Here is a 14,056-nt window from a genome sequence, read left to right as displayed (position 1 = left end):
GTGCGCAAGCAGAGAAGGGGGGCCACGGAATGGCCCTGCAACCTCATTGTCACAGGACCAGACCCTAAAGGGCCCCCCCAGACCCCGCAGGCATCTGTCTTCATTGTAGACCACTGACTGCACCCCCTGTGTCTCACAGCATACTCACCTGGCCTGGCACAGTCCCTCAGAGTTCACTCTCCCAGCTTCCTGGCACATGAATGATGTCACTCTAGTGCGGGGGATTGGGAGAATGAATGCCAGGGGACTGCCCTGAGTATGGGGGGGGGGGGGGGGGGGCGCACAGGATTGATGGGGCCCTGTATGTTTTTTGCTATAGGCCCCATGAATCCTAGCTATGCCCCCTGGTCTGATCCTTGTCACCCATCCACCCGCACCACCCACACTTCTAGCAACTTGTAACAACCTTTACACTGATGCAAAATCTGTACATGACACACTTTTTGCTTCAATAAAGTAAGGGGGGTTTATAGTTTCCTTGTGCAAATAATTCAACAATTCTTTCATCATATCTGTCTGCTGTTACCTGTTACTATTCTATGATTTATTCACAAGCAACGTGCAAAAGTAAAAAAAGAAAAAGAAAAAACAAACAACGAGTTTAGTGTTCAGCAATTAAAGGAGAAGTCTGGCCCAAACTATTTTTTAATATGTTATTACTTACGGAAAGTTAGACAGATTTCTAATGTACATTAATTATGGGAAATGCACATATAGGGCTATTTCCCTTAATTTAGTAGATCAGGGAGACTTCAGATTCTCAACAAAAAGATGACGTCACGAACCGGGGGTGTAATTACAATGGATCGCCAGAAGGGGCACACTATATATAGAAGTCAATGAGTACCATTGACTTCTATATATAGTGCGCCCCTGCTGGACACTCCATTGAAATTACAATGGATGTGTATGTACATGTAATATACAGTGTTTTTGATTGAATACATTTATGGAATACTTTGGGGAGCAAGTGTCCTTGCTCCCCAAAGTATTCCATAAATGTAATCAATCAGTACATAACAGTAAGCCCGCCGCCACCACCGAACACCCGCCGAACCGCCGCTCTGGACTACACTCAACTACTACTCTCATCAGAGAGAGTAGTAGCTGGGTTCTATCGCCGCCGCCGCTGATGCTGCTGCTGATGGGCGCAGGGGGAGCCGCTCATCACTCAGCAGCAGCTATCATCCCCCTCCGCTCCCCCGGCCAAACTTTACATGTGATGGCTGACTCCCCGCCTGGCGCCGCTCTCCGATCACACGTGCCGGCTCCCGGTGCTTCCTGGTGTCCCCTGCCGGCACCTGTGATCAGAGAGCGGCGCCGGGCTGGGAGTCAGCCATCACATATAAAGTTTGGCCGGAAGAGGAGGGGGAGCGGAGGGGGATGATAGCTGCAGAGTGATGAGCGGCGATAGAACCCAGCTACTACTCTCTCTGATGAGAGTAGTAGTTGAGTGTAGTCCAGAGCGGTGGTTCGGCAGCGTTCGGTAGCGGTGGGCGTTTGGTGGTGGCGGTGGGCTTACTGTTATGTACTGATTGATTACATTTATTCCATAAATGTATTCAATCAAAAACACTATATTACATGTACATACACATTCATTGTAATTTCAATGGAGTGTCCAGCAGGGGCACACTATATATAGAAGTCAATGGTACTCATTGACTTCTATATATAGTGCGCCCCTGCTGGCGATCCATTGTAATTACACCCCCGATTCGTGACGTCATCTTTTTTGAGAGAATCTGAAGTCTCCCTGATCTACTAAATTAAGAAATATAGCCCTATATGTGCATTTCCCAAAATTAATGTACATTAGAAATTTGTCTAACTTTCCGTAAGTAATAACATATTAAAAAATAGTTTTGGCCGGAGTTGTCCTTTAATAAAAAGATTGTCCCCACCATTGTCTCTTATGTCGTGGTGTGGTACCAACCTCTAGCGCAATGATCCCCCAAGCTGATCCCAGTAAATGCAGTACCTGAATCTACCAGCAGGTGTCACTTCAGTTGTATAAATCAGGAAGCCTGATAATGGGGGAGTTTTGTATTTTTGAGAGACTTTCTATAGTACTTATGCCTTATGCTTTATGGACACACCTTCACTGCAGTAACCACTGCTGATTCCTAGCCATCTTGTAATCAGTATATTTAGTCATGAATAAGAGAGCATGATGCACCAGAAACACGTCGATTGTTCGGGAGTGTTGGCTGCTATCAATATATTTTTATCTGTCCTGGGGGTATCTTCTTCCAGCCACAACTCATCTCTACATAACCTGCCAACCATCTTATGCTCCGGCATTTTCCTTCTCTTTTCTCCACCTGTAGGGTCCCAAATAGCAGTATTTCTGCTGCTTCATGTAAAGTAAGTAGATAGGTAGGTTGGGGTGGGGTAGGTAGGTCCCCATCATTATTTAGATAGGTTGGTCCAGTAGGTGGATTTTCTCATTGAGTAGTTTCCTTCCTGTAAGTAGGTGCTTCCAGAAGCGTAGCTAGGATTCATGGGGCCACATAGCAAAAAAACTGTATCCCCCCCTCCCCTACAAACTAATATATATATATATATATATATATATATATATACTTGGTATGTAGAGGCAGAATCCTATACATAGGTGCAGGAGCACACTACCTTTTGCTTAACCCCTTATTTACTGCAGTGTGCAGACCCAGTGTTCTCTTACATGCTGCAACACAAACAAAGGGTTAATACAGAAGACAATTAGCTCTCTCCTTTGCTACTCCTGCACTGATAACCCCTGCAGGAACTCAGAGAACAGAGGTCAGAGGTTATCAGAGTAGTCAGGCAGAGAGCTAATTGTCTTCTGTATTAACCCTTTTTTTGTTTTACAGCATGTTAGAGAACACTGGGTCACTTACACACTGTAGTAAATAAGGGGTTAAGCAAAAGGACACAGGAGGCTCTTATCTTCCCTGGGCCCCCTCCCGCCACGGGCCCCATAGCAACCGCCTTCCCTGCCTCTATGGTATCTACGCCACTGGGTGCTCCCAGTAGGTAGTTTCAGTTTTGGACCCTCTGAAAGTAGTTTGGCTCCTGTATGTAGGATCCCCCTGAAGATAGCAGGTCCTTTGTAGAAAGGACCCCCTGAGGACAGTTTTTGCCCCTCTAGATAGGACCCTTCTGTAGATAGTTTACCCCATGTAAGTAGAAGCCCCTAAAGACAGTTTTCCCTAGTAGATAGGACTCTTCTGCCCCTTGTAGGAAGGACCCCCTTAGAACAGTTTCCCCCCTCTAGGTAGGGTCTCTTTGTAGATAGTTTGTCCCCTCTAGGTAGGACCCTCTGGAGACCCCCCTCTCGGTGGGACCCCCTGAGCACACTTTGCCTCCTTTAGGAGGGAGCCATACCCCCCAGCACAGTTTCCACCAGAAGGTAGGACCCCTCTGCAGATAGTTTGCCCACTCTAGGTAGGACCCCCTGAAGTGAGTTTGACCCATCTAGGTAGGACCCCTCTGTAAATAGTTTCCCTCTTTTAGGTAAAATCCCTTGAAGATAGCTTTTTACCTGTAGATATGACCTTCTTGAAAATATTCTGGCCCCCATAGGTAGGCCCGCTAAGGTTGTACCTTCCCCTGTAGTTAGTCCCCCCTCCCATACAGGTAGGATCCCCCTGAAAGTGGATTGCCTTGTGTAGGTAGGACCCTCATAAAGTTTTCCCCTATGTTTAGGCCTCCTGTGGGTAATTTGGCCCCTGTAGGTAGCACTCCATTACCAAGAAGAAGAAGAAGAAGATGATTTTCTAGGGGTGTATGAGAACAGGGTTTAAAATGTCCCACACATAGGTATTTATATGTTGGGGGGCTATATATATCTGATAAGGGTAAGGGCTACAGGATGATTCTCTGACCTCTTCGATGCAAATTTCAGAAAGTTTAATCTTTAAAGATTTACTGCCCAAACCACAATTTTTTATATAAAGTTTATTAGAAAAGATTTATTCAAGATGCAGAAATAAATAGGTTGTCTCTAATTGGAAATTCAATGTCACCCAACTCCACCAGTGTCCCCTACTGGAGAGGAATAGTAGTCCCTTAGAAAGTGCCCTAAGCAGGTGTTTTATTAGAAGAGAGCAGTAAATCCATAGAGAACTTCAAGGATCCAAAAAAGTTGTGTAAAATATCCTTCATGAACTTTACGGGAATCTATGTCTCCAAGATCTCATCATCTAGAATATTCTTGGTGTCCTTCATCTCTTACACTGTCTACGGCGCATGGCGATCTGGAATGTAAAAGAGATAAAGTATAAGATGAAAGTCATCAAGTAATTCCCCCCCCCCTCCCCCCATAAGAAAACAGCCAGGGATATAAGATGGAGAAATTCATTGAGATAAAGAATCCTAAACTACAATTACAAACATTCAGGTTTGAAAAAAATAGGAACCCCCCTACCCCAAACCTTTGGACATTTATTTTTGTTATAAAAAATACCTTAAAAGGTCACTATTGTTTCAAACCTCTATCCTCCTTATCCCCAAAAACCCCTTTAAAGCTTTGGCCACTAGGTGTCTCACTTCTCTAATCTACTATTCTATTGGCTGTTGTCAGGGCAAATTTGTCTCTAGTAACATCAGGACAGGACATAGACAATGTGTAAGGGCTTATCTGCTGCTGTGCCTGGACTTTGTATCTATAAATTGAGCCAGTCTGATCTACACTTTTCCAAAGGTAAATCAATGCTTCCTTCTCGTCTGTAAATCACCCATAACATTAGTATGTCCACAGTGCTACAGTGTAATACCCCTCTCCATTTAGTATCTCAGCCGCAGAATTAACAACAACAGTAGTGGTTTGGTCCATAGTGTAACCCCTTCCTTGCTGTTATCCTGCTGCTGCTATTTCTTTTAATTCTGCTTACATGGCACTCAGCAATTAATTTAAATGTACATTTTTTAAGGCCTGTAAGTGATGTTTTATGCATCACTGTAAGGTCTAACAGTTTGTGAACATAGCCTAAGACATGTATTCTAAAGAAGACAGAAGACAAAGGGTCAGAAATGTTTATTGGAAACCAATAAGCGATTTCCCATTGTGGCTTTTTGAACTGGTTTTCTATACTTCATGTCTTAAGATTTTTAAAGAAAATAAAGGGATAAAAACCTCAAAGACATAATCTGTGTTAAAACTATTTTAACTTACCATAATAGCAAAAGATATGAATATCAGGATCAATACTGAACCCACAAGGGCCAGGCACACTATTCCCCATGTTGGGACGTAAACTAAAGTTATAAGGAGAGAAGGAAAAGCGTTAGAATTTCACAATTCAGTAAATGGATGTTTTAGCTTAATAATGATGAAGTACTGGGCAGGGAAGAGTTTTGTATGGAAGGGTCTAAAATGCCCACACCAGGCTCAACCCAATACCAACCCCAGGCTCAACCAATACCAACCCAAGGCTTAACCCAATACCAACCCCAGGCTCAGCCCAATGCCAACCCAAGGCTCAACCCAATGCCAACCACAGGTTCAACCCATTACCAGTCTCAGGCTCATACAATACCAACCCCATACTGAATCCAATGCCAACCCCAGGTTTAATCTAGTACCCACCCCAAACTTAACCCATTACCAACCTTAGCCCAATACCAACACTATGCAAAACTCATTACGAACCTCAGGCTCAACCCATTGCCAACCCTATACTCAATCCAATACCAACCCCAGGGTCAACTCATTAGCAACCCCAGGCTTAATCCCATGCCAACCCCAGGCTTAACCCAATACCAACCACAGGCTCAAACCCAATACTAACCCCAGGCTCAACCCATTATCAACCTCAGGCTCAACTCAATACCAACCCCAGGCTCAACTTGATACCAATACAGGCTCAACCCAATACCAACCCCAGGCTCAACCCATTACCAACCCCAGGCTCAACTCAATTACAACCGCAGGCTCAACCCATTACCAGCCTCAGGCTCAACTCAATACCAACCCCAGGCTTAACCTAACACCAACCCTAGGCTCAGCCCAGTACCAACCCAATGCTCAATCCATTACCAACCCCAGGCTGAACCCAATGCCAATTCCAAGCTCTCCCATTCCAGTGTAACATATTATTAGGTAAGCAATACAAGTACAAGCAAAGCCTGGGAAATTACACCATTACAAGTTCATATGTACCAACTAATGGGATGCAGTGTATACAACTACTATTACATGAGAGGAAAATTAGAAAGACAAGCATAAAAAGGATTAGTAGAAGGCAGAGTATCAGCTCAAAAAAGGAAGAACAGAAAGTGATATAAAAGAAAGAGAAGGATAGATAGAAGAAGGTGCGAAAAAAAAAGACATAAGAGAATAATACAGAAGAAGTGGGAGAAGAATGATTTGTACGAGGTGTAGGAAAATAAGCTGTATAGGAAGGAGTGCGAGAAAGAAAGGAGTGCAAGAAATAGTAGTATAAGAAATAAAAAATGAGTAGTAGAGAAGAAGTATGAGAAAGTAAAAGCAGAAGAAGTAAAAAAAGAAGTAGTATGAGAAAAACGACAAAGACAAAGTAGAATAAAAGAATTAGTAAGATGAAAAGGAGGAGAAGAAGAAGAAGTAGTGGTAGGAGAAGAATAAGTAGCAGCAGCAGGAGAAGAAGAAGAAGTAGCAGGAGAAGAAGAAGTAGCAGTATGAGAAGAAGAAGTAGCAGCAGCAGGAGAAGAAGAAGTAGCAGGAGAAGAAGAAGTAGCAGTAGGAGAAGAAGTAGCAGGAGAAGAAGAAGTAGCAGTAGGAGAAGAAGAAGTAGCAGCAGCAGGAGAAGAAGAAGTAGCAGGAGAAGAAGAAGTAGCAGCAGTAGGAGAAGAAGTAGCAGGAGAAGAAGAAGTCGCAGGAGAAGAAGAAGAAGTCGTAGGAGCAGGAGCGGAAGAAGAAGTAGCAGGAGAAGAAGTAGCAGCAGGAGAAGAAGAATTAGCAGCAGCAGAAGAAAAAGAAGTAGCAGGAGAAGAAGAAGTAGCAGCAGAAGAAGAAGAAGTAGCAGGAGAAGAAGTAGCAGAAGAAGAAGAGGTTGCAGGAGAAACACTAGAGGAAAAAGCAGTAGAAAAAAAGGAGTCAAAAGAGTACAACATTCGAATTGAATTGAAGAAGGTAGGAGTAGTAGGAGAATGACTAGGAAAAGGAGTAGCAGGTAAGGAGGTGCAGGAGTTAAATGGGGTTGAAACTGAAATGATTGCACTGGGATTTCTTTATCCTCTGTATACATAGCTTTATATGAAGAACTGGAAATAAGGTGATGAGGATAGCTTCATAATGACATCATGATGAATGGCTATTAACCCCTTCACCGTCTGCTCTCCATACTATGAGTAACAGATGAATAAGATAACATCATCTGATAAAGTAAATGTAATATCTACATTCCTTTGCTTTATCATGGATATATATACTGCACAGCCTCGCAGCTGAGATTTCCCTGCTTGCTTTCTTCTCACCATTAGAGATGAGCGAACTGTTGGCTGAAGAAGTTGGATGCAGCCCTAAGGGGCCTATTCCATGGGCCGAAGGTAGCCCGATCAATAATGTAATAATCTAGGAGATCGGCACTTAGCGAGGGCTGCAGGGACATCGTTACCGATGTCCTTGCAGGCCTTGTTCAAACACTATACATTACCTAAGTACGATGCAGTGCTTCTCCTGCGCTCCTTCTTCCTCCCGGTCCCACGCGCAGCGGCAGCAGCTTCGGTGCGGCCTCTCTGAGCTGACATACTGCTTAGCCAATCACTGGCCGCGGCGGTCCTGGCCAGTGATTGGCTGAGCAGTCTGTCAGCTGACAGGCCGCATCGAAGCTGGTGCTATGCACCGGACCAGGAGGAAGAAGGAGCGCAGCAGAAGCCCTGCAACATGTGTAGGTAATGTATGGGGCTGCTGAAATTGTCGGTCGCGCACCGCTATTCCACGCAGCGATGCGCAGTCAGTGCCCGATGATTTTAGGTTTGAACCTAAAAAAACGATCAGCCAATGACATGTTCATCGGCTGATCGTTGTCTTTGGCCCATCGATCCGTGGAATAGGCCCCTAAGGCTGCCTGGAAAACATGGATACAGACTATAGCCTATGACTGTATCCATGTTTTCCAGGACTCCCTAAGGCTGCATCCAACTTCTACAGTCACCGGTAATCAGAGTGTTCATCTCTATAACCCTATCACCCTATAAGAATTTCTGTATACTTACAGTATGAGTAACATAGAGACCCTGTAATGCAAAGAAGAGAAGAGATTAATCACAATCAGTAAGAAAGAATTTCATAGATAACACAAGACGTATGCCGGTATGTGAGTACCTGACCATTCATACTGTATCTACAATCAGTGATAAGACTATAATAAGGCTGAGGATTAGCAGTCGGCCGTGCATTCAGCAATTATATGTAGTCAGACAATGGAGTATTTGATCTAATTGTAGATAAAGCCTAGATCAGCGGAATAGGCCGGTAGGTGCAGATGACTCCCAACTGAGCTCCTCTCTGGTACACGGCTCTCAGTTACAAAAACAATGCATAAGGGGGCAACACTTAGGCTATGTTTACACAATGTAATCATTTAATTAACAACGGCCTTTCTTCGAACGACTGTTGTTAATAAAATTAATACAATCCCATTGATTGACAACGGCCATATGGGGAGATTTATCAAACATGGTGTAAAGTGAAACTGGCTCAGTTGCCCCTAGCAACCAATCAGATTCCACCTTTCATTCCTCACAGACTCTTTAGAAAATGAAAGGTGGAATCTGATTGGTTGCTGGGGGCAACTGAGCCAGTTTCACTTTACACCATGTTTGATAAATCTCCCCCATAGTGTATACACGCTGTATACACTACAGCCATTGTTCATTGCAGCCCCCGAAAATAATTGACGTGTCTATTTTCTACTGTCGCAGTTTGGTGAACAGCAGCCACAGAAAACAGTCTAGTACGGCTCACAGCTTTGGTCAATGGTTAATTGGAGTGTGGGCACACCCGAAGGTGCAGGCAATCCAAATAATAAAAAGATAATGGGGGAGATTTGTCAAACTGGTGTAAAGTAGAATTGGCTCAGTTGCCCCTAGCAACCAATCAGATTCCACTTTTCATTCCTCACAGATTCTTTGAAAAATGAAAGGTTGAATCTGATTGGTTGCTAGGGGCAACTGAGCCAATTCTACTTTATACCAGTTTGATAAATCTCCCCCAATGTTCCTACGGCCGATACTGTAGGAACATGCTACATGCCGCCCGGTCCCTGCACTGTAATACAACAGCCGTTGTAAACATGGCCTTAGGCCCAGTTCACACTGAGCAAAAACGGCGGAATTCCCCTCTCAATTCTTTGAGCGGAGATTGGCGGCAGCGGCGGTGTGCGCGCACCTCCATAGAGATACTGCAGGACACTGAGCACGGCGGGATTCTGCCGTTTTTGCTCAGTGTGAACTGGGCCTTAAGATGTAGATACCCCCGCTGACACTTTTCAAAGACTTATAGCATGTACACAATTACTTGCACCTTTGGAATACTCTCTTGGTGATTAATACCTAATGTACCTGGTGGTTAGGGGTAACTAAAGGTTTCTGGTGGTCTAGGAAGCATGGTAATTACGGGGTAACATTTTATATGATGGCCCACAGGTTATCCATAATTGGATGAAACACAGGTACTTTCTTGCAAAATCAGCGCCACCCTTGTCCTCAGGTTGTGTGTGGGAGACAATAGCAGCTTCCTGTGGAATGACCTCTTTAAAGGTCACAGAGCATGTTCAGTAATGTTTCACATTAACAAGGAGACAGTCTGACTATTGCCGTCTATGTCCATGAGTCTTGCTGTAAAGCATGTCATTAAATGCTGTTAAATTTTTTTTTTTAGGTATTTATTGTATAATTATTTTTACACTTGTCAACATGGCACTGCACAACACATTGGGGTTTGGTCACACGTTTTTGTGTTTTTTTCATTAGAAAATTCCAATGTGGGGCACATGGTGAAAATTAAAGGGACTTCTTCAGAGGATTTTCACTTTCTATGTAATGGATTTCGATGAAGGAGGATGATCAAATTTATATTCAGAATTCTTCCCTTGGAGAGGTTCAGCTAGGCCCTGCATTGGCCACTTCCTGGGTCTCATGGTCATGGCATGGCCTACATACAGTATACAGCAGATGAATGTTACTGGTTTAACAAGCTCACCTATCATCGCATACATCTTGGACTACATCCATCTTAATCTTTTACAAGAAGGAAACTTTTTAATTCAAGGAATTCGCATTAAGATGAGAGAATGCTTCACACTTAATGGTGTCCAAGGCTGAGGCCTAGCTGCACATCCACATTCCCTACATAGCACTGACATATACAGTTCTGAGGAAATCAGGCCTCACCCTTGGCACAGACCTCAGATATTCTTGATAAGTTGATGCTGAACATTCAATACAGGAATACAGGATTAGTCTATGACATACATCGTATATACAATCAGGTGGGTCTTTATGCACCGTTAAAACAGTGCCTGACTAATTATAAATCGGTGTATGTGCCATGCTCTTTTACCATGTTTTACATGTACATTCACACTAATGCCCCCCCCAAAAAACAACAAAAAATCTAAAAAAAAATATTAAAAAAAAATAAAAAAAAATCTCAATCTAATTACAATGCTACAAGTAATATGGTTTCCATATGTATGCTATTAAAATTAGTTGTCATCCACTGAGTAAAGGGTCATATAGCATGCCCAAAATCTCGACCAAAACAGAAGGACCCTCAGATCTGTGCCCCGTATTTTAGTCTTTTATGGTGCAGATTATTCCCATTCAATGTCCGGATTCCCATATGGAATACATGTCACTTATCAATAGTTATTTTAGATGCCCAAGGAAATAAAACATATCTCGGTTCACAGTAAACAGGAATTCCCATTGAGAAGGCACATACTGAGGGACAAATACTTCTACATATAATACGTACTTATTATACACCAAAAAGCACTATGGAAGCATGACCTAAAACTCTGGGTCAGTTGGTCAGTTGTACTCCCAGAACATGGGCACCCAAAAATACTGAACCCAAAAACTTAAGGTGACCCTACGAAGCCCACCACCTCTTCTCTATGTGTATAGTGTATAAAGGTGTATGGGACTTACCGGTAAATTGTAAAGAGAAGATCAGAAGAAGCAGGAGGTAGGACATTTTGGACGGTCTGCTATCACTGTTTACTTTGTGTTGGAAATTCTTTATATATGAGGGAGCGCGCCACACCTACTGCACTGAATATAAACCAGTTCTGTGCCAAGCCCTGAATTAACCCATTAACACAGAAAGTGCAATCTGCATATCTGTTTATATGGTACAGTCACCTCCGTGGAGTGTTATATCACAGTAATAAATTTGTAAAAATTTTATTTGAACATAAAACCCATTCTTTTTATAGGAACACCCCAAAAAGCTATGTGACATTGTGCCCTGGTTAAGGTTGGTAACCTGACCCCTACCTGACCCCATACTGCAGCTATCTGTAGCAGAAATGCGGAGTAGAGATGAGCGGTGGGAACCTCCGCTTTCCGAGGCTCTTTACTCAAATAATTGACATGTCAATTCTTTGAGTGGAGAGCTGCAAAGAGAAGAGGCACCCTATATCTTACATGGAGGCGCAGAGGCAGGCGGAATTCCCAGCAGAGTCTGCAACGGGGATTCTGCTTGGAATTTTGGTGCTTATTCCTCAGTGTGAACTGAGTGAACCCTTACGATGACCACTAGAACCCTTAAGATGGTCACTAGAGATGAGCAAGTGCTAAAAGCATGCATAGATGCATTAAAGACTCTTAAAATTTTAAGGATGGACTCATAGACTCATCAAGTCTATGTTGCCAAAAATTTAAAAGAAAGAGGGAATCCTATATACCCTTCATTACACATAAAGGAGGGCCTCATGAACAGGCTGTAAAAATGCTGTGCGAGAGCCTGGTGGTGACCCTCCTTATACCTGGGGGAGAGAGCCTGGTGGTGACCCTCCTTATACTTGGGGGAAAGAGCCTGCTGGTGATCCTCCTTATACTTGGGGGAGAGAGCCTGGTGGTGACCCTCCTTATACTTGGGGGAAAGAGCCTGCTGGTGATCCTCCTTATACTTGGGGGAGAGAGCCTGGGGGTGACCCTCCTTATAATTCGAGGAGAGAGCCTGGTGGTGACCCTCCTTATGATTGTGGGAGAGAGCCTGGGGGTGACCCTCGTTATAATTGGAAGAGAGAGCCTGGTGGTGACCCTCCTTATACTTGGAGGAGAGAGCCTGGTGGTGACCCTCCTTATACTTGGGGGAGAGAGCCTGGTGGTGACCCTCCTTATAATAGGAAGAGAGAGCCTGGTGGTCACCCTCCTTATAATTGGTGGAGAGAGCCTGGTGGTGGCCCTCCTTATACTTGGGGGAGAGAGCCTGGTGGTGACCCTCCTTATACTTGGGGGAGAGAGCCTGGTGGTGACCCTCCTTATACTTGGGGGAGAGAGCCTGGGGGTGACCCTCCTTATAATTGGAAGAGAGAGCCTGGTGGTGACCCTCCTTATACTTGAGGGAGAGAGCCTGGCGGTGACCCTCCTTATACTTGGGGAGAGAGCCTGGGGGTGACCCTCCTTATAATTGGAAGAGAGAGCCTGGTGGTGACCCTCCTTATAATTGGTGGAGAGAGCCTGGTGGTGACCCTCCTTATACTTGGGGAGAGAGCCTGGGGGTGACCCTCCTTATAATTGGAAGAGAGAGCCTGGTGGTGACCCTCCTTATAATTGGTGGAGAGAGCCTGGTGGTGACCCTCCTTATACTTGGGGAGAGAGCCTGGGGGTGACCCTCCTTATACCTGGGGGAAAGAGCCTGGGGGTGACCCTCCTTATACTTGGGGGAAAGAGCCTGCTGGTGATCCTCCTTATACTTGGGGGAGAGAGCCTGGTGGTGACCCTCCTTATACTTGGGGGAAAGAGCCTGCTGGTGATCCTCCTTATACTTGGGGGAGAGAGCCTGGGGGTGACCCTCCTTATAATTCGAGGAGAGAGCCTTGTGGTGACCCTCCTTATGATTGTGGGAGAGAGCCTGGGGGTGACCCTCGTTATAATTGGAAGAGAGAGCCTGGTGGTGACCCTCCTTATACTTGGAGGAGAGAGCCTGGTGGTGACCCTCCTTATACTTGGGGGAGAGAGCCTGGTGGTGACCCTCCTTATAATAGGAAGAGAGAGCCTGGTGGTCACCCTCCTTATAATTGGTGGAGAGAGCCTGGTGGTGGCCCTCCTTATACTTGGGGGAGAGAGCCTGGTGGTGACCCTCCTTATACTTGGGGGAGAGAGCCTGGTGGTGACCCTCCTTATACTTGGGGGAGAGAGCCTGGGGGTGACCCTCCTTATAATTGGAAGAGAGAGCCTGGTGGTGACCCTCCTTATACTTGAGGGAGAGAGCCTGGCGGTGACCCTCCTTATACTTGGGGAGAGAGACTGGGGGTGACCCTCCTTATAATTGGAAGAGAGAGCCTGGTGGTGACCCTCCTTATAATTGGTGGAGAGAGCCTGGTGGTGACCCTCCTTATAATTGGGGGAGAGAGCCTGGTGGTGACCCTCCTTATACTTGGGGGAGAGAGCCTGGTGGTGACCCTCCTTATACTTGGGGGAGAGAGCCTGGTGGTGACCCTACTTATAATTGGGGGAGAGAGCCTGGCGGTGACCCTCCTTATACTTGGGGGAGAGAGCCTGGCGGTGACCCTCCTTATACTTGGGGGAGAGAGCCTGGCGGTGACCCTCCTTATACTTGGGGGAGAGAGCCTGGCGGTGACCCTCCTTATACTTGGGGGAGAGAGCCTGGCGGTGACCCTCCTTATACTTGGGGGAGAGAGCCTGGTGGTGACCCTCCTTATAATTATGGGTGAAAGCCTGTTGTGACCCTCTGAAAAACTGTGGGCGAGGAAGGCAGTCAGGAGGCAGTGGTGATCAATGTTATTCAAGCACCATGCGGTATCCGAGTATTAATTACTTTCGAGTACTGCGCTACTCAAGCAAATAGTGAGCTTGAACGAATCTACTCGCTGATCTCGAATGGACACCATTACCA

At 45.1% G+C, this 14,056-nt stretch overlaps 1 long non-coding RNA gene across 1 annotated transcript; it reads right to left on the bottom strand.

Moving 5' to 3' along the window:
* Positions 1-3,927: 3,927 nt before the first annotated feature.
* On the bottom strand, positions 3,928-11,205 carry LOC138766323 (uncharacterized). Its single transcript, XR_011358717.1, has 4 exons — positions 11,122-11,205; positions 8,182-8,202; positions 5,159-5,241; positions 3,928-4,241 (listed from the first exon to the last, which is right to left on the bottom strand). It is a non-coding gene; the product is annotated as an uncharacterized lncRNA (long non-coding RNA).
* Positions 11,206-14,056: the final 2,851 nt, after the last annotated feature.

This window comes from Dendropsophus ebraccatus, chromosome 10, assembly GCF_027789765.1.
Source record: "Dendropsophus ebraccatus isolate aDenEbr1 chromosome 10, aDenEbr1.pat, whole genome shotgun sequence".
Lineage (NCBI taxonomy): Eukaryota > Metazoa > Chordata > Amphibia > Anura > Hylidae > Dendropsophus > Dendropsophus ebraccatus.
This window is presented reverse-complemented; position numbering and strand designations above follow the sequence as displayed.